Consider the following 22,054-nt stretch of genomic DNA (forward strand, 5'->3'; position numbering starts at 1 on the left):
TGGCTGTCATCTTAAATCATGTATAAATGTGTAATTACCCACACAATGCCAAAAGGGCCCATCACTGCCACTTTAAATCCAATAAACGGCACGACCTGATCACTATAATTGACCATCTATCAGGGTCATTGAGGAGTCCGGTGGTGCTAACCACCGTTTATAATTCCTCTTGATCATTGCTAATTACAGAAAGTGGGAGAAACCAATATTGTAGATATACAGAGACAGCTGCTGCCTGCATGTTCACTGAGGTTGGATAGCATCTGTAATTAATGAAGAGATGTGATGCTACAGACATTTACCACAAGTGATATTATCATAATGAGATCACCTATGCTCCTTTTGAATGGGGATGATTTTTAAATGTATGTACTAACCACCATCATGATGTAGAAGAGGGGTGTTAAACTTTAGTTTAGTTGGCAGGCCAAATTTATGACGACTATAGGAGCCGGGTTGGATTATTTTTGCCCAAACTGTTAATTTATTGGTCTATGTTGATGGTGGTAGATGTCCAATCTGTTTTGACTGGGAGGACGAGCATACATAGTCAATTTAAGTGAATTGGGAGGCTATGATTGCCAATAGTTGTTCGTTTTGGGTCAATTCTGTCATTTTAGGGTAGTTACAAGTCATTTATGCTAAATTTTGGATTATTTTTTATTGATTTGGAGGGAATTTTCATGTTTTTTTGTCAATTTCTGCTGGTTTTGAGGCATTTTCAGGTCAATTCGTACTGGTTTTGGGGTATTTTAAGGTTCTTTATTTACTCATTTACTGCTATTGAAGGCACTTTTTTGACTGAATGAACGAATGTGATTGCATATAGCAAAAAATACTGTAAAAATTTATAATTCATTATTTGAATATGTACACAGAGTATGAATGAGGTACCAACCCTAGAACATACATTTTTTTTTAGTCTTTTGGGGTCACACTGAGGTAAAAAAATTACAATTAATTATAAGTGGCGATTACGTAAAAGGTAAAATTACAATTAAATACAAGCGGCAATTACGAATTCATAATATGCAAATGATCCCTATTTCATAGGTGTAAAGAGTTAAAAGTACATTTCAAATTTGAAATAATCGTCATCCCACTAAAAAAATAAAAACTACAGTTTACTTGAACTTTTATGGTAAGAAGTTGACCCCTTTTCACCACTGCAATTTCATAAAAGCAATCCAGATATTGAATAAACCATTTTATAGTAATGCATTATGACTCTGGTTACACTTTGCCATGATATAATTCATTAAAACACTGCTTTTAACCACTCTATCCCATCATAAAATTGTATTCTGGCCATTAAGAATGAATTAATGACGACAATTTCGCAAAAACAAACTGTGTTTTCAAGAAATAACCTTGGGATTGTTGTGTATTTAGTAAAAATATATTGATTTTAGATATAATTTAAGTTAACATCCTATTCTTCGTGGTTTGTTTTAGTGCAAAACGAGTAGTTTGTGCGACCAGTCCAGCGTTTCTCTCTTGAGATGACTGATAATTGGAAGCACATTCCAAAGTAAAGCATAAACTCTTTGGAGGCCTTTAAAATGTGGAAACATACTTCTGTTGTTTTTATAGTACAAAACTAGCATACCATTTTTATCCCCCCCACCCGGAACATTTCTCACATGGCCATTCCCCCGAAGCTTGAAAGCACCGCATTTTTCAGCCGGCGACTCCCACTGGGACGCCAGTTGAGAAGATGGAAATGCGAAAAATAGTTATATTGCGTAGTCCCAGACAAATAAATCTTAATATATATGTCAGTCGTGTTTGTGTGCCAACTATACCACCCCAGGGACCTCAACTTTGGGATTCATTCATAAGATCTTAGGAGCTCCAATGTTAACTGAGAGTCTTTTGCGAAACAAAAAGTCAAGAGAAGAAAATAAGAGGGAACATTTTGGATTATTTACACGACAGGTGTTAAAGTGGCGGCCCGGGGGCCAGATCTGGCCCGCTGCATCATTTTGTGTGGTCCGGGAAAGTAAATTATGAGTGCAGACTTTCTGTTTTGGGATCAAATTAAAATGAAGAGTATAGATGTGTATTAAATTTCCTGATGTTACCCCATTTAAATCAATAATTGTAATTTTTTAATCATTTTTTTCTGTTTTTAGTTCAAAAATTATTTTGTAAAATGTAAAAATATATTAAAATAGCTCAAATAAACACTGTTTTAGATCTAGAAAAACTGAATATTCAGGGATTTTAATCCAGTTGTTTTAATCCATTTATAAAAAAAATTAAAAATCTGAATATTATATCAAAAATGGTACGGCCCACGTGAAATTAAGTTGACGTTAAAAGTGGCCCGCAAACCAACCCGAATCTGACTCCCTTGGTATAGATGTATATTAAAATTCCCTATTTTCCCCCTTTTAAATCAATAATTGTATTTTTTTAATCAATTTTTCCTGTTTTTAGTTCAGAAATCATTTTGTAAAATCTAAAAATCTATTGAAAAAAGCTAAAATGAACATTGTTTTAACTCTATAAAAACTGAATATTCAAGGCTTTTAATCCAGTTCTTTTAATCCATTTATAAAAAAAATCTAAATATTATATCTAAAATGGTCCGGCCCACGTGAAATCAAGTTGACGTTAAAGCGACCCTTGAACCAACCCGAGTCTGACACCCTTGATTTACACTTTTGGAGCGTCCTGATTACTGGGAAGAATTGTCGGGTATGCGTGGTGGTACAGAAGTTGCAATGGTGGATGGAGATAGTCACCCAGGATGGAATGGTTGAGGTCCACTGATTTATGTGAAAGAAAGTCGATGCGACGTGTCAATATGAGGGCATAAAGTCTATGATTGACTTGCAGGCTTGTGTCAGGTGTCAGCAGTGTGCGGCCCCGTAATATTTCCTCCTAGAGACACTGTGAGTTATGGTTAACAACTGATTATGTGACACCACTTCCGGATTTACATAGTATGTTGGAAAGCGTTTAAAACTAGATCTAATGCGTTTCTGTCATGAATTAATCCTATTTATGTTTTAATTGCAGGGCAATTTAGTAAAAGGATAGTCAATCTCAGGTTACAGGTGGCATATTTTGAATATTTAAATGTAGCATAAAGCCCTCATCTTTCTATATGACATACCTGGCTGCGTTTAAAATAATGCTGCGTCCTTTGTGTGTATAAAATAGAGAAATAGCACTCGTTATTGACACTGCGGCTAAAAATACGATGCGCCGAATAGTCGTGAAAGTACGGTAGTTATTTAAGTGTTTAAATATGGTTATTTTTTTGTTTTATTAAGATAATTATGATGCCTTGCGCTATTTTAATCAGATAACTCTAATTCTATAGTCATGAATCAAGTTAATGTGTGTGTCAAAGAAATTAAATTATATTGTCCATGTTGGTTAAAGATTCTATGATTGAAATAGACCCTATGATTCTAATTGTTTTTTTTAATTTTTTTATTTACAACCTGTTCATTTTTTATAATTACATTACATATTTTTAAAGAGCCTAACATATTTAAATAGAGTATATCTAAACCACTTATAGCTTTGTCATAGAGTTGATGCTACATTTTGCATCTTATTTTCTTTTACTAAGTTTTTTTGACCAAAATTTAAATTGCATATCAAACTAATTGCCATTTAACGACAAGAAAAGATAACTACATAGCCTTGCATTGTTTCTAGAATCAAACAATACCAAGTAAACCAAAAACTGGCAGTGTATGGCAAACCATACTTAAAAGAATCCAACTTTTTCCTCCCTTTTGTTTCCTGCCAAAAATGACAAGTGAGCCATGAGTCCTTTCAAAGTAAAAGATGTGTCTAATTATTTCTTTTCATATCTCAACATCGAAAAGACTTGACATATTTTTGCCAGAATTGGGAAACCAAACGAGTGCGTCCTCACAAAAAACAAAACTATTCCACTCAAATCTTTGTCATACATCTGTCTACACATCACCATGGCAACCCTGCAAGCACATTTTCTGTTAATAATTGCCACAAAAGTATATTATATCCAATTATTACAAAAATGAAATTGCATTGAAATAAATGAACAAGCTCTTTAATTCAAAATAGGATATTCTGCATAGTAAGTAGTAATTATATGTAAATCAGGCATTTAATGAGTATTTTTCAACTATAGGGGAACTTAGAATATTTTCTGGATTTTTTTAAAGGTTTTTTTTTTCTTTTTTGGTATTGTAACAAGCATTTTTATATCAAATTTCATCTGCTGCAATGTGGTCACAAGGGGGTAGCATTGACACGGTTGTATCAGGCCTTTTGCAGGCAGCTCAACAGCAGGACACAAAGTGTCTTTGATGTAATTGAGGTCTTGGGCCTTTTAGAAATACAGCACAATATTGCTTTGCATGTGGAAAAAGGCTAGCTCAGGGAACAATGGATTTCCATAAGTGGTTAAAAATCACATTTGGAGTATCTACGCCATGTTAAACGGCCTCCAAACATCGGGGTAAGAGCTTTTTTTTGGTTATTTTAGGCATTGGGCTTCAAGTAATGGTATGCAGAAGTACGTTTAAATATATGACTGCAACATTTTAATATGACAACTTTACCTCAATGCAATTTTAGGATTTTTAGTCAAATAGCATTGTCATTTTTAATTATTTTAATGTTTTAAATCATCATTTCCAATGACAAAGAGATATGATACATGTAAAACTGTTAGTAGCAAAAAAAGAAAATTATGACCTGCACCTAATATATATTTTTTATATGTATTGAATGGCTAATTATCAATCATTCCAATGCCAAGGTAGTAGTATTATAGTATTCCCCTAACTAACATTTTTTGTCTATCCATCTTCTGATGGCAAAAAATACTTAAGAGTATGAATCTGGCAGGGCCCCATAAATAAAGGTTACCTATTTACATATTCAGTTTATCATGAATATTGCATACTCTGTACATAAAAATTCAAATGCAGCATTTATGAAATATGATCGTGCTGCAAATGTGAGAAGACGGAGCACAAGCCATTTACGCGCTAGGGGGATTTAAAGCTTCCCTGGATAATTAATAAAAAAATAAATAAATCTATTGATATCCGACAAAACAGAGCGTGACTGTTTTTTTGTGTTTTTCTGTCACCTACAGAAAAATATTGCCAAAATTTGCCCTCTAGAAAATATTTTGCAACTTGACATCATTAAAGAATACAGAAATATTTTGTACAGTATTTTCAGGACTACAAGGTGCACTTAAAAATCTTAGATTTTCTCCAAATTAGACAGTGCGCCTTATAATCCAGTACGCCTTATATATGGAAAAAAACAGAAAACCAAAAAGGAAAAACCACCATTGTCGGATATTAAAAAAACACAAACGCCTGAACTGAAACAATAGCTGCAAGATTTTATACCAAAAAATCCAAAACATCAACAATGGCTGGCTCTAGAGGTGACTGTGTAGTGTAGTGAGTACTTCATACCTGGAAGTCAATAGCAATTACCGTATTTTCACGACTATAAGGCGCACTTAAAAGTCTTAAATTTTCTCCAAAATAGACAGTGCGCCTTATAATACAGTGCGCCTTATAATACAGTGCGCCTTATAATACAGTGCGCCTTATAATACAGTGCGCCTTATAATACAGTGTGCCTTATAATACAGTGCGCCTTATAATACAGTGTGCCTTATATATGGAAAAAATGTCATTTATTGAGGGTGCGCCTTATAATACAGTGCGCCTTATAATACAGTGCGCCTTATAATACAGTGTGCCTTATAATACAGTGCGCCTTATATATGGAAAAATGTCATTCATTGAGGGTGCGCCTTATAATGCGGTGCGCCTTATAGTCATTAAAATACGGTAAATAAAAGGATGCACGGCTTTCTCGCACCCGATTGGTCATTCATGCTTGTAAAAAGACAAGTTCCACTATGTGTTGTGTTTTATAGTCTTGCAGTGACAACAATAACATTAAAAGACTATTGCTACATGGATGGTGGAAATGTCTTTTTAGGTGTGAATTTCAAGTAGCTAAGAGGAATAACGTCATAAACGGTGCAAACACCAGCCCAAGTGTCTCATCTCCTCTTGTGAACTAGTTAACCTGAAAGAATAGCGCCGACAAATGCGCTTGAACAAAAGCAAATTACCTAGGTTTTGTGGAGGGGAACTAATCTCTCCAAGCATGACAGTGGACAGGAAAGGCCTCTTACTGTTATTATGATGTGTCGGCTCGTGTTAGATAGAGGGTCTTGATGGCCGCATCGGGAAGGTGTATCGAAGCTCTTCCTCCATGACAGCGTTCTGATGGATGTATGGGTGGCGGCGGATGGAGCTTGCAAGACTGCAGATGAGAAGGAGGAAGATGATGTCAAGGTGCAACGGGGGTTAAATGCAATTCCAAATGCATTCTTGGAGCGAGATGCTCAAAAACGCATGCTGATTTTAAGCCATTCTATTTATTCTTAGGGTTTATGGTTTTGTGGATAAATATTCAAAAAAGCGCACATTCAGATTGCAATAAGCATGGTGAAAAACAGAGTAAATTTCCAAATCACAAAATATTAGTTAGGATATTAGTTTTTTGAAAAAACGTTTAAAAATGTACAGTATATATATCTGTACATATTTTTGTGTAGATGTGTATGTGTATATGTACATATTTTTGTGTAGATGTGTATATGGGTATATGTATATATTTTTGTGTAGATGGGTATACGTGTATATTTTTGTGTAGATGTGTATATGTATATATTTTTGTGTATATGTGTATATGCATATAAGTGTATACGTGTGTGTATATGTACATGTGTATACGTGTATATGTGTATATGTATATATGTATGTGTGTATATGTAGAAATATGTATACATGTGTATATGTATGTGTGTATATGTGCTTATATGTGTGTATATGTATATATGTGTGTATGTGTGTACATGTATATATATATGCGTGTATATGTATGTGTGTATATGTATATATGTGTATAGGTATATATGTGTGGATGTGTACATGTATATATATATATATATATATATATATATATGCGTGTATATGTATGTGTGTATATGTATATGTGTATAGGTATATATGTGTGTATGTGTGTACATGTATATATATATGCGTGTATATGTATGTGTGTATATGTATATATGTGTATAGGTATATATGTGTGTATAGGTGCGTGTATTGGTGTATATATGTGTGTGTATAGGTATATGTGTGTGAATAGGTATATATGTGTGTATAGGTGTGTGTATAGGTATATATGTGTGTATAGGTATACGTGTGTATAGGTGTGTGTATTGGTGTATATATGTGTGTATAGGTATATGTGTGTATAGGTGTGTATAGGTAAATATGTGTATATGTGTTTTGTGTATATGTGTATACACGCGTGCATATATTATATATATATATATATACTATACATATAAACATTAAATGGAATTGCATGCTTTTGTTGTCATTACAAGTATAATGAGATTAATACACATACATATTCACACAATACATATTGAAACATACACGTCTATATATTAACTGTGTAAGAAAGGACAGTATTGTACACAGGCACTTGTTATGTCATGATTCTTCTACACATCGGAGAAATGCCATAGGTGATGGGACCTAACACTGTCGCCTTACTAAAATATTAATATCCAGTTTTCCCTGCATGTCAGCAAATTGTAATTCGCTTCCCAATAAGGAACTGCATCTTGAGAGGGCCAAATTCCTTCTGAACACCTCGCCAGAACATTGCTCCTCATCTTGCTGCTTCGTCCCAGGAGACAATCAGTTGGGGGAAGGAAGTGTTATGGAGAAAGATGGTGCTCCTCCTTGGCCTGGTAAAGATTGGGGAGGGGCTTAGTGATGGTGATGGTGGGGTATGGGGGGGGACGCACAGTAGGACAGGTGTTGTGAGCTCAACATAGGGGAGTCTCACCAGGCTGCCGTTACTGGCCTACATCCATCTCTGTACCAGGGGAGATAAATAAAATAAAAAGTGTGACCCAAACAGTCTAACATCCTGACTAAAGGGAGAAATGTGTTCCAACAATGGCGGGGTGAAAAGGGCTACCCATATCATGGCTAAAAACCAGGCCCGACGCAATTAATTCCAAGTCCAAATGAATGTCTCCTGCATGCAGAATAGCTCTCTGTGGCTACAGGAATATATTAAAATAGAAGTGGAATAAAAGGGGCGGTAAAAAAAAATGGAATTCGTGACATGGTGCTGATAAAATGGCCATTTTTGGCGTCATTTTGCAAAGCTTAATTTTTCCAGCCTTTATTGTATGAAATGGTGTGATCTTTCCACTGGCCTTTGTCTTGGAAGAAAAATTAATTCTCATTTGCATTACCACGTCTAAATGTCAGCCGGCGATATTTTGTTAGACATTAGTAAAGCTGGCAGCTAGAGTCACAGGATAATTGCACTCAGCCTAGCAGAGGGATTTACATAATTTCAGATAGCAATTAAAGAATCCTTTTGGAATTTTCTTCCCAACTGCTCTTTTTTTTTGGCTCTCCACAGTTTCGTTTCAACAAAAGACGCATTCGTTTACATTAAGCGCCGTGCTTCTAGCTGTTCATTTGCATGAAATTAAAGGTTTTCATGATCTTGAACAGTGGGGGGAACATTTAAAATGCCATTTTAAAGCCTCCACCTTGGAATAATGAAACACTTCTATTTTATTTGATTTTTTTTTGTAGAAGCCAGTGGGATTTTATTGAGTACAAGGGCAAAAGTTTCTTTTTCTTTTTATACTGTCAAAGTAACTATTGAGTTCAATTGCCTGAAATTACGTCAAAGTTAAAGTTGTATATCTTTTAAACGTGTATAATCTCAATTGGAGTACATATGAAATATTTTGCGTAAAATGTACCATTTCATGCATGGGTGGTTTGCGGGCTCCAATAACGTCAACTAATATTTAGATGTTTTTAAATTGGATTAAAAGCCCTAAATAGTCCATTTTTAAAGATCTAAATTAATGTTTATTTGTGTTATTTTTTCTTAGTAATGCAAAATTTCTTTTAATCATCTTTCATTACAAATGGAAACAATTTTTAAAAAATTATTTGCAGTATTAAAGTAGAAAACGGAAAATATCTATTTATTTTTAGATTTTACAAAATTCTTTTTGAACTAAAAACAAGAAAAAAATTGGATTACAAATTTGCATATATAGAATTATTTGATTTGATTTTAAGTTGATCCTAAAACAGAAAGTCGGCACTCATGATTTACTTTCTCGGGCCGCACAAAATGATGTAGCGGGCCAGATTTGGCCCTCGGGCCGACACTTTGACACCCCTGATGTAACGTATGTGAAACAAATACTTAAAAATCTTAAATTTCCTCCAAAATAGACAGGGTGCCTTATAATCCAGTGTACTTTATATATGGAAAAACAATTGTCATTCATTGACGCTGCGGCTAATAATGTGGTGCGCCCTATAGTCGTGAAAATACAAAAATACTAAAAATACTATTTATACCCCCCAAAAACCTTCCATTTTCATTCTCCAGCATAAACTATTGCAAAGACATTTCCCAGTATACTGTGAAGATAAACCACATACATACAGTATCTTTAATTAGGTCCCCGTGGGGTCCGAGTGTTATCTGCCATGCAGATTAGAATAAACATTAACTTGCCTGAGCCTTGACAGTGATAATATTCATCGGGATACAGAAAAAATAGACAACATGCGGTTTTCCTACTTTGGGTTTGAAAAAAAAGCAGGTTTACAGTTATCAAAAATACAATTTTCAAAGTAGAAAGCAAATCCATATTGGTTTAAACCCTTCATCCTTATGGTGTGGTCTGTCTGACACATTTGATATGAGTCTGGATCATTGAGGATTAGGAAAACCAAACCCATCTCATGGGAGGTCTGCATAACTCAACCCTCTAATGTGCATAATGTATCTAACTGTACCGTGTTTTCACGACTATAAGGCGCACTTAAGTCTTAAATTTTCTCCAAATAGACAGTGCGCCTTATAATCCAGTGCGCCTTATATATGGGAAAAAAAACAGAAAACCAAAAACGAAAAACCACCACTGTCGGATATTAAAAAAACACAAACACCTGAACTGAAGCAATACTGTTAAATATGTAGATGCCATCTTAGTTTACAAAATCTTACATCATATAGCTCCTACCCCACTGCAAGATTTTAGACAAAAAAAATTCAAAACATCAACAATGGCTGGCTCTAGAGGTGACTGTTGTGAGTGCTTCATACCTGGAAGTCAATAGCAATTACCGTGTTTTCACCACTATAAGGCGCACTTAAAAGTCTTAAATTTTCTCCAAAATAGACAGTGCGCCTTATAATCCAGTGCGCCTTATAATCCAGTGCGCCTTATATATGGGAAAAAAAACAGAAAACCAAAAATGAAAAACTACTACCGTCGGATATTAAAAAAAACACAAACGCCTGAACTGAAACAATACTGTCAAATATGTAGATGCCATCTGAGTTCACTACATCTTCCATCATATAGCTCCTCCCCCACTGCAAGATTTTAGACAAAATAATCCAAAACATCAACAATGGCTGGCTCTAGAGGTGACTGTGAAGTAGTGAATACTTCATACCTAGAAGTCAATAGCAATTACCGTATTTTCACGACTATAAGGCACACTTAAGTCTTAAATTTTCTCCCAAATAGACAGTGTGCCTTATAATACAGTGCGCCTTATATATGGAAAAAGTCATTCATTGAGGGTGCGTCTTATAATGCGGTGCGCCTTATAGTCGTGAAAATACTGTACTTTGAATTTACCGTCTCACACACCGTCCCACCTTTTGTGTTTAATCAGGAGAATGCATTCTCTGAATCAGGTTAAGAAAAATGCTAAAAGAAATGATTGCGGGTGAAAAAAAAGTGGGTGATTAATAGCGGTGCTTTGCCATAAGACAATAAAGCTCTGTCACAAAGCTAAGAAACAAATAAAAAGCCTCGGTAGAGCAATACCCTTCACACTTCTTCCTCGATTCCCTCTCCTTTCTTAACGGCATCACAGAACATTTTCACACTAGTCGTCGCGGCGCTGTAAAATAAATTGTGACAGTAACTCAATATGAAGTGAAATAGCTGAGAAAGCCTTGAGTTCACTTGCGCTGACAGTGCTGTTTAATTCCATCTTGTGCCAGCCTGACATTTCTGCTGCCACTAAATATTAAACATGTGTACCCGTTTCATTTGCATCTGGTAATGAGGTGGGAGACAGCGCCCAACTGGTCAAGACTCTCCTTTTTCTGCCTCTCGCTTTTCTTGCCTTGGAAACAAGCGCAAGATGAGTGTAATGCGGATATGTAAAAGAATAAAATGTGTTACAGTCAAACCTCGTCATACAACCCACTCGACATACAACATTCTTATCTTACGACGAAAATGTTGATTGAATATTTCGCCCGAGATACGATAAAAATTTCATGATGTGACCAAGCCAGGGGTACTCGGAGGTTTGGTCGCCTGGAAGTTTGGTCGCCTGGACGTTTGGTTAGCCGGGACGTTTGGTTAGCCGGGACGTTTGGTTAGCCGGGACGTTTGGTTAGCCGGGACGTTTGGTTAGCCGGGACGTTTGGTTAGCCGGGACGTTTGGTTAGCCGGGACGTTTGGTTAGCCGGGACGTTTGGTTAGCCGGGACGTTTGGTTAGCCGGGACGTTTGGTTAGCCGGGACGTTTGGTTAGCCGGGACGTTTGGTTAGCCGGGACGTTTGGTTAGCCGGGACGTTTGGTTAGCCGGGACGTTTGGTTAGCCGGGACGTTTGGTTAGCCGGGACGTTTGGTTAGCCGGGACGTTTGGTTAGCCGGGACGTTTGGTTAGCCGGGACGTTTGGTTAGCCGGGACGTTTGGTTAGCCGGGACGTTTGGTTAGCCGGGACGTTTGGTTAGCCGGGACGTTTGGTTAGCCGGGACGTTTGGTTAGCCGGGACGTTTGGTTAGCCGGGACGTTTGGTTAGCCGGGACGTTTGGTTAGCCGGGACGTTTGGTTAGCCGGGACGTTTGGTTAGCCGGGACGTTTGGTTAGCCGGGACGTTTGGTTAGCCGGGACGTTTGGTTAGCCGGGACGTTTGGTTAGCCGGGACGTTTGGTTAGCCGGGACGTTTGGTTAGCCGGGACGTTTGGTTAGCCGGGACGTTTGGTTAGCCGGGACGTTTGGTTAGCCGGGACGTTTGGTTAGCCGGGACGTTTGGTTAGCCGGGACGTTTGGTTAGCCGGGACGTTTGGTTAGCCGGGACGTTTGGTTAGCCGGGACGTTTGGTTAGCCGGGACGTTTGGTTAGCCGGGACGTTTGGTTAGCCGGGACGTTTGGTCGCCTGGACGTTTAGTCGCCAGGACGTTTGGTCGCCAGGACGTTTGGTCGCAGGACGTTTGGTCGCCGGGTGTTTTTGGTCGCCGGATGTTTTTGGTCGCCGGGACGTTTGGTCGCCGGGACGTTTGGTCGCCGGGTGTTTTTGGTCGCCGGATGTTTTTGGTCGCCGGATGTTTTTGGTCGCCGGATGTTTTTGGTCGCCGGGTGTTTTTGGTCGCCGGGTGTTTTTGGTCGCCGGATGTTTATGGTCGCTGGACGTTTATTACTTTGTCAAGATATGGCGACTTAGAAGAAATAAAACCTTTTTTTCCAAATACAATATCCTGTTCTTGGTGTCTTTTCAAAGGGTTAAAACAAACTAATTTGTTTTCAATTCATTTCAATGGGAAACGTCCACTTGAGTTACAAAAAGCTTGTCATACGATCTCAGTCTCGGAACGGATTACGATCTTATGTCAAGGTACCACTGTATTGACGAACTTGAACACCAAGGGTAGACTACCAATTCTACCTGAGGCAACTTGGCTTCCAAGCAGTAATTAGGATGCAGACGCGGATATATCGTCGATGTTTGGAGAATTAAAAAAAAAACGTAGACAGAAGGGACCTAGCCTAGCCTGACATTTCTAGTGGAATCTTTTAAGATGCATTCCTTGCTGCAAAATACATTAGTGAAAGAGCAGAAACACAGTCACGAGTAGGGAGGGCTAAATGTGATTGCTCTAAATGTCATCACATCTTCATAATGTAATATATATTCATGATGTTGCAGTCCAGGAGGGCAGACACCACAGTTGCGTTCAGTAATTCAAATGTTTTATCCCTATTTTGATTTCACGTGCTCTCCCGGATAAACAATTCATTAAGGGGAGAGTTATGCCTTTTTGGACGTTACATTATGGGGAATGTATTTTCATGTCAGTAAAGTCTGGATATCAGAGGATATTTCAGATCATTGTAATATTAAACAGTACAGGAGTGGTTCACTGGTACTAATACATGGTTTATTAAGTATACCCTATGTCAAGTGTGTCAGACTCGGGTTGGTTTGCGGGCCGCTTTGACGTCAACTTGATTTCATGTGGGCCGGACCATTTTAGATATAAAATTTAGTTTTTTTTTTAAATAAATGGATTAAAAGAACTGGATTAAAAGCCTCGAATATTCAGTTTTTAAATGATCTAAAACAATGTTTATTTTAGCTTTTTTTAAATATATTTTTAGATTTTACAAGATTAATTTTGAACTAAAAACACAGAAAAAAATATTAAAAAATGACAATTATTGCTTTAAAAAGGGGTAAAACCAGGAAATTGAATATTCATCTATACTCTTAATTTTAATTTGATCCTAAAACAGAAAGTCGGCTTTCATCATTTACTTTCCCGGGCCGCACAAAATGATGCAGCGGGCCAGATTTAGCCCCCGGGCCGCCACTTTGACACATACACCTTCTATACCTCAGTATATATTATACATAATGCCTATTTTCTTACTCTACACCACATTCAAGAACAACCACTAGTGAGAAAAACGAGTTTCATACATCAGAATACAAAATAATAAGCATACAACTAAATGGTACCATCTTAAAACAACTAAAACTGAGCCTATTGCCACCCAAATCTGGTCAAATCTGACATTTACACCAAAATATCAACAGAAAACAACTAAAACTAAGCCTATAGCCACCCAAATCTGGTAAAATCTGACAGTTCCACCAAAATCTCAACAGAAACCAACTATACTGTAGCTTTAAGGTCTTTGATACCACTCCTTATCAGCCTCAAAACTTCTCTTGAATGCAATCCATATCCCTTTTGCCTACTTAAGCATATTCTTTATTCATTAACAATTGTGTCCACCGGCATGCCTCCTCCGGTGGGAACGCATGTCCCCAGGTTTACTGTTGCTAGCTTGTCATGTCCACGTCAACAGCACTTATCGCCTTCTGTCTGAGAGCTGAGGCATTTCCCAGGCATTTAGCTGCCTGTTTGTCTTCTCTTGATTTCCCCTCCAAAATCTGTCACATATAGTCTTCACCTGACACCTCACAGACTGTTCCTCTCTCAAACACTGTCAAAACATGAAGATCGGAGAGTAAAAAGATAGCAGCAGGGAACCGTAGATTGCCACATGTTCTACGTAGACTTCCTTCATAACCAGACAAAGCGTTCTGGGGTTTTTGCCGACTTTTATCAACTTGCTGACTGCGATCCAAATGAGACAAAATGAGCAGTTTGTGCTCACAGATTTTGTTTTCGCACTTTATTTGGACTCAGGTGTTGGTTTTTGCTTCTCGCCATTTAACAGCGTTTTCACATCACTCAGATGTTCATTGTTCGTTTTTTTCTGGCATGAAAACAAAGCATTTCTCACAAAATGTCTGGCGTAGAATCACAATGTTTTGTCTGTGCATTTTTCTTTCTTTGCCGATTTTTTTTCTACACTACACCGACCCCGTTTATTATTTCAATAAGCTCTTGAGTTTAATGCATTATTGATCTGAAGGTTGAAGTACAGGCCAGTGCGTTACGGGGATGCTAAAGCCCATCATGGCATGACACTCATGTACATTTGAAAAATTATACCAATTATGAAGTCAACCAACAGCAACCTCAAAAAGCAATTAATTGTCACATTGGAAAGCATTTTGTTCCGCAATACTATCGGTTTTGTGGTTATACAAAAAGGGGTGGGCGTCGACTGTTAAATGGCCTGCAAAGGTTTGCTTTCAAAATAATGCTTGTTACCTTCCCCTCAAAAAATTGTTTTGAATGAAATTCAACATTTCATCACTCTTAAAGATTTATTCATCCATACATAGCATGTTGCTAACAATGTTTTCGTTGGCTTTTTAACTGATCTACGTACAAAAAAAATAGAAGTATGTTTGGACCCCAAACCAGACATTTTGGACCAAAATTCATTCAAATCAAAACAAAGGAAGTAACATAATGTGTCAACGGGAAGCTAACCTGAGCAAGGAGCTACAAAAAAGGGTACAAATACAACATTAATAACGACAACAACACACTCAATACCTAAAAAAGATGGAGGATAGCAAATACCTCGACATACGAGCACCCCAACATACGAGCATTTCGAGATACGAGTACAATTTTGAGCGAACAATAATCTCTAGATACGAGACAAATTTTGAGATACTAGTAAAATTTTGAGCAAATTATCTCTAGATTCGAGACAAATTTTGAGATACGAGAAAGCTAGATTTGAGCAAATAATTCTCTAGATATGAGACAAATTTTGAGATACGAAAAAAGCCAGTTTTAATCAAATAATTATCTCTAGATAAGAGACAAATTTCAAGATACGAGAAAGCCAGTTTGGAGCAAATAATTGTCTCTATATACAAGACAAATTTCAAGATATGAGAAAGCCAGGTGGCCAAGACATGAGAGGTTGTTTATCATTGTAGCACACTGTCTTTGCCGCATCTATTTTGTGTATAACAGATATCTACGAGCACTGGGCGCGGAGCAGTGCATTTTTTTTTCAGTGTTTTTTTACCCATTTATTCAGTGTAAATGCCAGAGTGATCGCTAATACGAGAGGAGTATATATATACTACTTCTAGTTGGCAAGTGGTTGTGTGTTATCCTATTGTGAGGACATTTGTGTGCATCATTTTCGGAATATTTTGAAGGGAATACAAAACCAAACAACCATCGATAATGAAAGTCAAACTGGGAGAGGAAAGGTTTCAAACTTTAATACAAAATTTGAAGTTTAATGTAAGGTTAGATTAAACTTATTTTGTTTTAATTACTCGTTCTGGTGAACGATATTTATTTGTATACATATATTTGTTGAAAAACGATGGTAATGGATTATGTCATCGACCTATGGATATTTAACAAACAAAAAAACAGTTAAACACAGCAGAATAAAAATGGAACATCCATCGTCAAAATGGTAATTTCCATAAAAGATCCATTAAAACCCTTCCTTTTAACCACTATAACAAAAAAATCTTCATTTCCTTCCTTATCCGGATAATTCCATTCTACTCCATTGACAAATTCTCTTGTGTGTTCACAATAAAATCGCAATAATAAAACCTTGTAAAAAAAAAAAGCAGTGAACCTTGAGAATTTAACCAGCTGGAGTGTCTCACCCAAAAAAAGCACAATTAAGGTCACCTTTATTGTTTCCAATCGAAACCAACAGAGTGACATATAATGGACATTTTAATGAAAATTCTTGACAGCTTATTTTGAATAGTTTGCCAAAAGATGCACAAGGTTGAGCGCTGTTGAATTACAAGTGTCTTTTGGGGACAGGCGGCGCATGACGTCGTGTCTATGGAATCCAAGTCAAATAAATGAAGTGGCCATGGTAATACGTATAAATAAAAGTGTGTATTCCAGTGAGGAGTGACAAGCCGGTTCCTCCCATGAAGCAGCTGAGCTGGCATTAAACAGACAAGACATCCAGTCCAGTCAGTTATCAGCTCGGGAATAATGAAGGAAGTGGCTGCTAGACCAAGACCGGTCACCTAAACCAGCCAAGTGGAGAATTTAATTTCTTGCAGGTAGTTCTGCAGTCAAGCATGTGCTTGTTGGAGACTCGTTGTGGTGCCTGGCTGAGCATGGACATGAACCCAGTATACCCCAATTGGAGTCTTTCCAATGCTGATATAAACGTACAGAGATTGATTTTGGGGTGGCTTCATTTCGGTAGTGATCTCATATAAAAATAAATAAATGAAAAATATTTGTAGAAAGGGATATTTGTTTTTCGGGCGTATATAATGATGGGGACGGTGGACGAGTGGTTAGCTCGTTGGCCTCACAGAATTGAGGTCAAGGATTTGATCCCAGGTTCAGACTTTCTTATGGAGTTTGCATGTTGTACCTGGCTTATGTGGGTTTTCTCTGGGTACTCCAGTTTTTACCCACATCCCAAAATAACATGCAGTGTAGGGTGGTGGAAGACAGGATTAGTAGTATAGAAAAAGTAAATAATGAAAATAATTAGTTAAAGGAGACCATTTTTGCGATTTAATATTAAATGGCCAAAACCAGCTTTGTTTCATGTTTTTAATGTCAGTATTTTCCGGACTATAACCTGCTACTTTATCCACAATCAAAAAAATTAGTCATAGGATACCATTTTTGCGATTTAATATTAAATGGCCAAAACCAGCTTTGTTTCATGTTTTTAATGTCTGTATTTTCCGGACTATAACCTGCTACTTTATCCACAATGAAAATAATTAGTCATAGGATACCATTTTTTCAAAATGTAATGTTACCTTGCCAAAACAAAACCAGCTATATTTTTCCATGTCAGTATTTTCCGGACTATAACCTGCTACTTTTTCTACAAGCTATAGACCCTGTGTTTCCTCTACAAGGGATGATACTAACGAGTTTCTTGCTGTCTAAACAGTGCAAACCGGATCAGGGGGTCACCATTTGGGTGGGCTCGGAAAATTCAATTGAAGTGTAGCAGTGCATATCTGAACGCAGTGGTTGATAGCATTTGCCACACAATCAATTGTAAGAAGCAGAGGAGTTTATGTATCAACAAGTTGTCAAGAAAAGACAGAGTTGGCAGTGCAGGAAAACCACTCCGAGCTGACCATAGGTGGGTTGCCAGATCTAAAAAAAAAACAACAGCTGATGCGTGCATTGTGATATGACATGACAAAGCTCAGACAAAGCTGCTTCTGGGGCATTGATCAAGCACTTTGGGGATTTGATCAGGCAGGAGACAAGAGCAATTATCTGATGCTCAATCAAAATCATTAATCAAATAGTATTTGATTCATGTTTGAGAGAGTTGAAGTTAATTTATACCACTCCATTGTCAAGTTTGTACCTTAAGACAATGAGTATAAGACGACGTCAATCAGTCAAAAGTTATTTTGAGTGATGATTAGCTAAAGATTAGGGAAAACTAAGATCCTTATGACATTTTCTCACTAAAAAGCTATTGTTTCTGTGCCTCTTCACCAGGATCCTCTCTTTTTTGTAGCCTAATAGTACATCAGGACTATTATTTCTGTGCTTCTTCACCAGGATCCCCTGTTTTTGTACCCTAATAGTACATCTAAACTCCCCAATAGTCTGATACTTAATGCACAATCTCAAATTTACTACATTATGTATTGAGAGGCAAATTAATCCTGTTTTGTATGTTATAATTCCAACATTTATAGTGAAAATATTGATAAATATTGTCCTACAAACAAAAACATACAGGGATGTCCATGAAAAGAACCTATTAAATACTAATACTCTGTAGATTATTCATATTATGTCTAAATTTCAAAGATAACCTGGATTATATTACATTCTAGATAAGTAACATGGAGTGAATCCCAACATTTCCATCTTTCACTTTTTGCTCTTATAGCTAGCAAGCATTTCCCGGATCATTTAATAATAATGGGACTCTACCAAATGCCGGAGGAAATAGTAAGTTGCCAGACAGCGACAGAATCTGTTAAAAAAAATGATTTTATATTCTGTACTCGTGCCTGGCTTTACAAAAGACTGAGGCTGTCATCATCACCATTTCTACTTAAATTTGCTCATTATTTGATATGTTTGGATAGCGGGATTGCCCTGGAAAATACTGATCCTATCAGAGGAAGAACATCCAAGGATTAAGGAAGTAAGTCAGATTTGCACTTTTGCAGTTATGTTTGCTTCTTGCAGTATTTCGTTGGAGATATAAAATGTACTTATTTCTCGTTTGCCGGATTTACACAATCCGAATCGTCACAAAACGTCTAACAGACATAAAAAGATATACCGTATTTTCATGACTATAAGGCGCACTTAAAAAGTCTAATATTTTCTCCAAAATAGACATTCCGCCTTATAATTCAGTGCGCCTTATATATGGTAAAAAACAGAAAACCAAAAACGAAAAACCACCACTGTCGGATATTAAAAAAACACAAACGCCTGAAGTGAAACAATACTGTTAAATATGCAGATGCCATCTTAGTTTACAAAATCTTCCATCATATAGCTCCTCCCCTACTGCAAGATTTTATACCAAAAAATCCAAAACATCAACAATGGCTGGCTCTAGAGGTGACTGTAAAGTAGTGAGTGCTTCATACCTGGAAGTCAATAGCAATTACCGTATTTTCACGACTATACGGCGCACTTAAAAGTCTTAAATTTTCTCCAAAATAGACAGTGCGCCTTATAATACAGTCCGCCTTATATATGGAAAAAATGTCATTTATTGAGGGTGCGCCTTATAGTCGTGAAAATACGGTAATTTAAGTTTCTGGTCCGACACTGGTAGACCCTCAACTCGTGGACATGACCATTCATTTGGAAGCGATTGAAACGCCTGTGGCTTAAAAGACCTGCCCTGGGTTCAGGTTCCTAAAGCAGAAATAATTGCAGAGGTGCACGCTCCATTAAAGCAACTATTTAATACAATAATCATTCAATTAAAAAGCCCTCGTAGCAGCTGCCATACAAAATTTAGATCAAAAGATCATGTCATTTGCATTACAAACACATCACACAGCCAGTACACCTTACTCTAAAAAAATAGTCCCTCTGGTTTTGCTTTTTCAATTCACAAGCATCAAATACATTCTGCCATTTTGAATTTTGATATTATGAAAAATCTGGGTTAAGGGGAACAAAAGACCTCAAGTGAACTTTAATTCCGACTTTAAATTTTGGTTTAGAATGATTTGTTTTGAGCAAAGGGTGTTGGTTCGGGGGCCAATTTAACGTCAACTGGTTTTCACCATTTTTGATAGAATATTTAGATTTTTTTTTCTAAATGGATTAAAAGAACTGGATTAAAAGACCTGAATATTCAGTTTTTTATAGATCTAAAACTGTTTATTTTAGTTTTTTTTATATTTTTGGATTTTACAAAATGATTTTTGAACTAAAAACACAAAAAATAATTAAAAAATGACAATTATTGATTTAAAAAGTGGGAAAATCTGGAAATTTAGTATACATCTATACCCTTCATTTTAATTTGATCCTAAAACAGAAAGTCGGCACTCATGATTTTATTTCCCGGACCACACAAAATGATGCGCCGGGCCAGATTTGGCCCCCGGGCCTTCACTTTGACACCTTAAGTTTTGAGCAAAGTGATAAAAAAAAACATTGAGGCGCAATGCATTTTCTACTTTGAAACTAAATTGCCTATCAAATGAAAAATTCAAAGCTCGGTGGGTCGGTCTATGTCATGGTTTTGCATTCACTACCATTATTCATTACATGAGAGATGGCTTTGTATTTTTATCTTGTTGGCCGCTTTTTCAGCCAAGGAGCACATTACGAACAGTCTTTGTTTTATTGTGTTCAGCAAATTAATAAATGGGAATCACAGGGGGGGGGGGGTGGAATAGATATGAAAATGTGTACTTTGCATTATTGAAAAGCCCATCCACTAAAGGTTACCAGCAGCTATTGTAGCACAATCTGTGAAATGTAATTAGAGTCTCTGTGAGAGAACCGCAACAGATAAAGCTGCCTTTGCTATTATGGACTCCCTTATAACATTTTGGCTTCTTCTTGAAACTTATTCTCTCTCAACTCATTTTGCATGGCATATTGGATTTCTGGTTCAGTTATCATGAGGCTACCTGTGAATTAAACAGGATGCAATACAGCAAATGTACACATTACACTTTTAGATATGCAGCTATCTCATATTTGAAATGAATTTGTGGTACACAACAATCATAGATTCATAGAAAATAGTATTTTTCTTCTTTTGTAATGCATGTGGATGGTTAGAAATGTTTAGATAGTGATTAGTAGGTCAACAATAAGACCTTGTGGTTTTAATATAGGAAGAAAAGATAGCAGGTGGAACTCATACATTAATTATTTGACAATGCAAAGTATGGTATTTTGTTGTTATCAAAATAGAAAGATTAAAAATAAACTCACAAATCAGAAGTCCAAGGAACAAATAAAATGTAGGTATAGTTGATTTCATCAGGGAGCTCATATATATACAAAAACGTATGAACTGGTGAAGACTGAATGAAAGTAAAGGACCAAATACAAACAAATTGGTGAGTGGAAGATGATTGGTTGAGTGAAGGGAAGTGCTGATGAGACCAGGTGCTAAAAAATTGCACATAAAAAAAAGAGGAAAACAAACAAATGGGAAAAATACTTCATAGAAATTTTAAAATTCAGTATTTTGCTCCCTTTGTCCACAAAATGATTCTTAGCATTCTTGTAGATAAAAATAAATTTAAAAAAACTCTCCATCTAAGCACATAAATACATTAATTTTTTTGCAAAATGAACAGCAATGCCAAATCTCCAGTATAATGTTTGTCTCAAATGCATACCCATTCATTCTTTCACTCACTCATCATTAAGTAAATTCCAGGAATAACAAAAATATTGCCACAAAAATGCACCATAAATCTTGAAATAATTAATATACATATATAATAATTACTATCATTGCACTGATAGGATACTAAAGCGACATGTAATCTTGTTCAGAGTAAATTCTTGGGGCTCAGAAATGTATGCAATATGGAATTTTAATTCTGTTTAGGCCTGGTGTCAAACATACGGCCCCCGGGCCGAAAGTGGCCTTCTAGGGTGTCTGATCCGGTCCGCGGGGGGTGCTCTGTCTGACTTTGTAGCTCATTCATACTGTACAGAATTAAATACTTTAGTTTTTATTTAACATGGGTGCTGTAAAATTTTAATTTGTACGTTTTTTTGTGATTTTTGCACTTA

The 22,054-nt window shown here is 36.7% G+C and overlaps 1 protein-coding gene across 3 annotated transcripts in view; it reads right to left on the reverse strand.

Annotated features, from left to right (window-relative positions):
* The window catches only part of lmx1bb (LIM homeobox transcription factor 1, beta b), a 158,128-nt gene that overhangs the window by 120,692 nt on the left and 15,382 nt on the right, over window positions 1–22,054 (reverse strand). For 2 of the 3 annotated variants that reach the window (XM_077714955.1, XM_077714953.1), the window contains exon 2: window positions 6,188–6,318. The gene's annotated coding sequence lies outside the window, so the exon portion shown is untranslated. Of the gene's footprint in view, window positions 1–6,187; window positions 6,319–21,238; window positions 21,327–22,054 lie in introns of those variants that run through there. The other variant, XM_077714954.1, reaches the window with a different exon arrangement.

This window comes from Stigmatopora nigra, chromosome 4 (assembly GCF_051989575.1).
Source record: "Stigmatopora nigra isolate UIUO_SnigA chromosome 4, RoL_Snig_1.1, whole genome shotgun sequence".
Lineage (NCBI taxonomy): Eukaryota > Metazoa > Chordata > Actinopteri > Syngnathiformes > Syngnathidae > Stigmatopora > Stigmatopora nigra.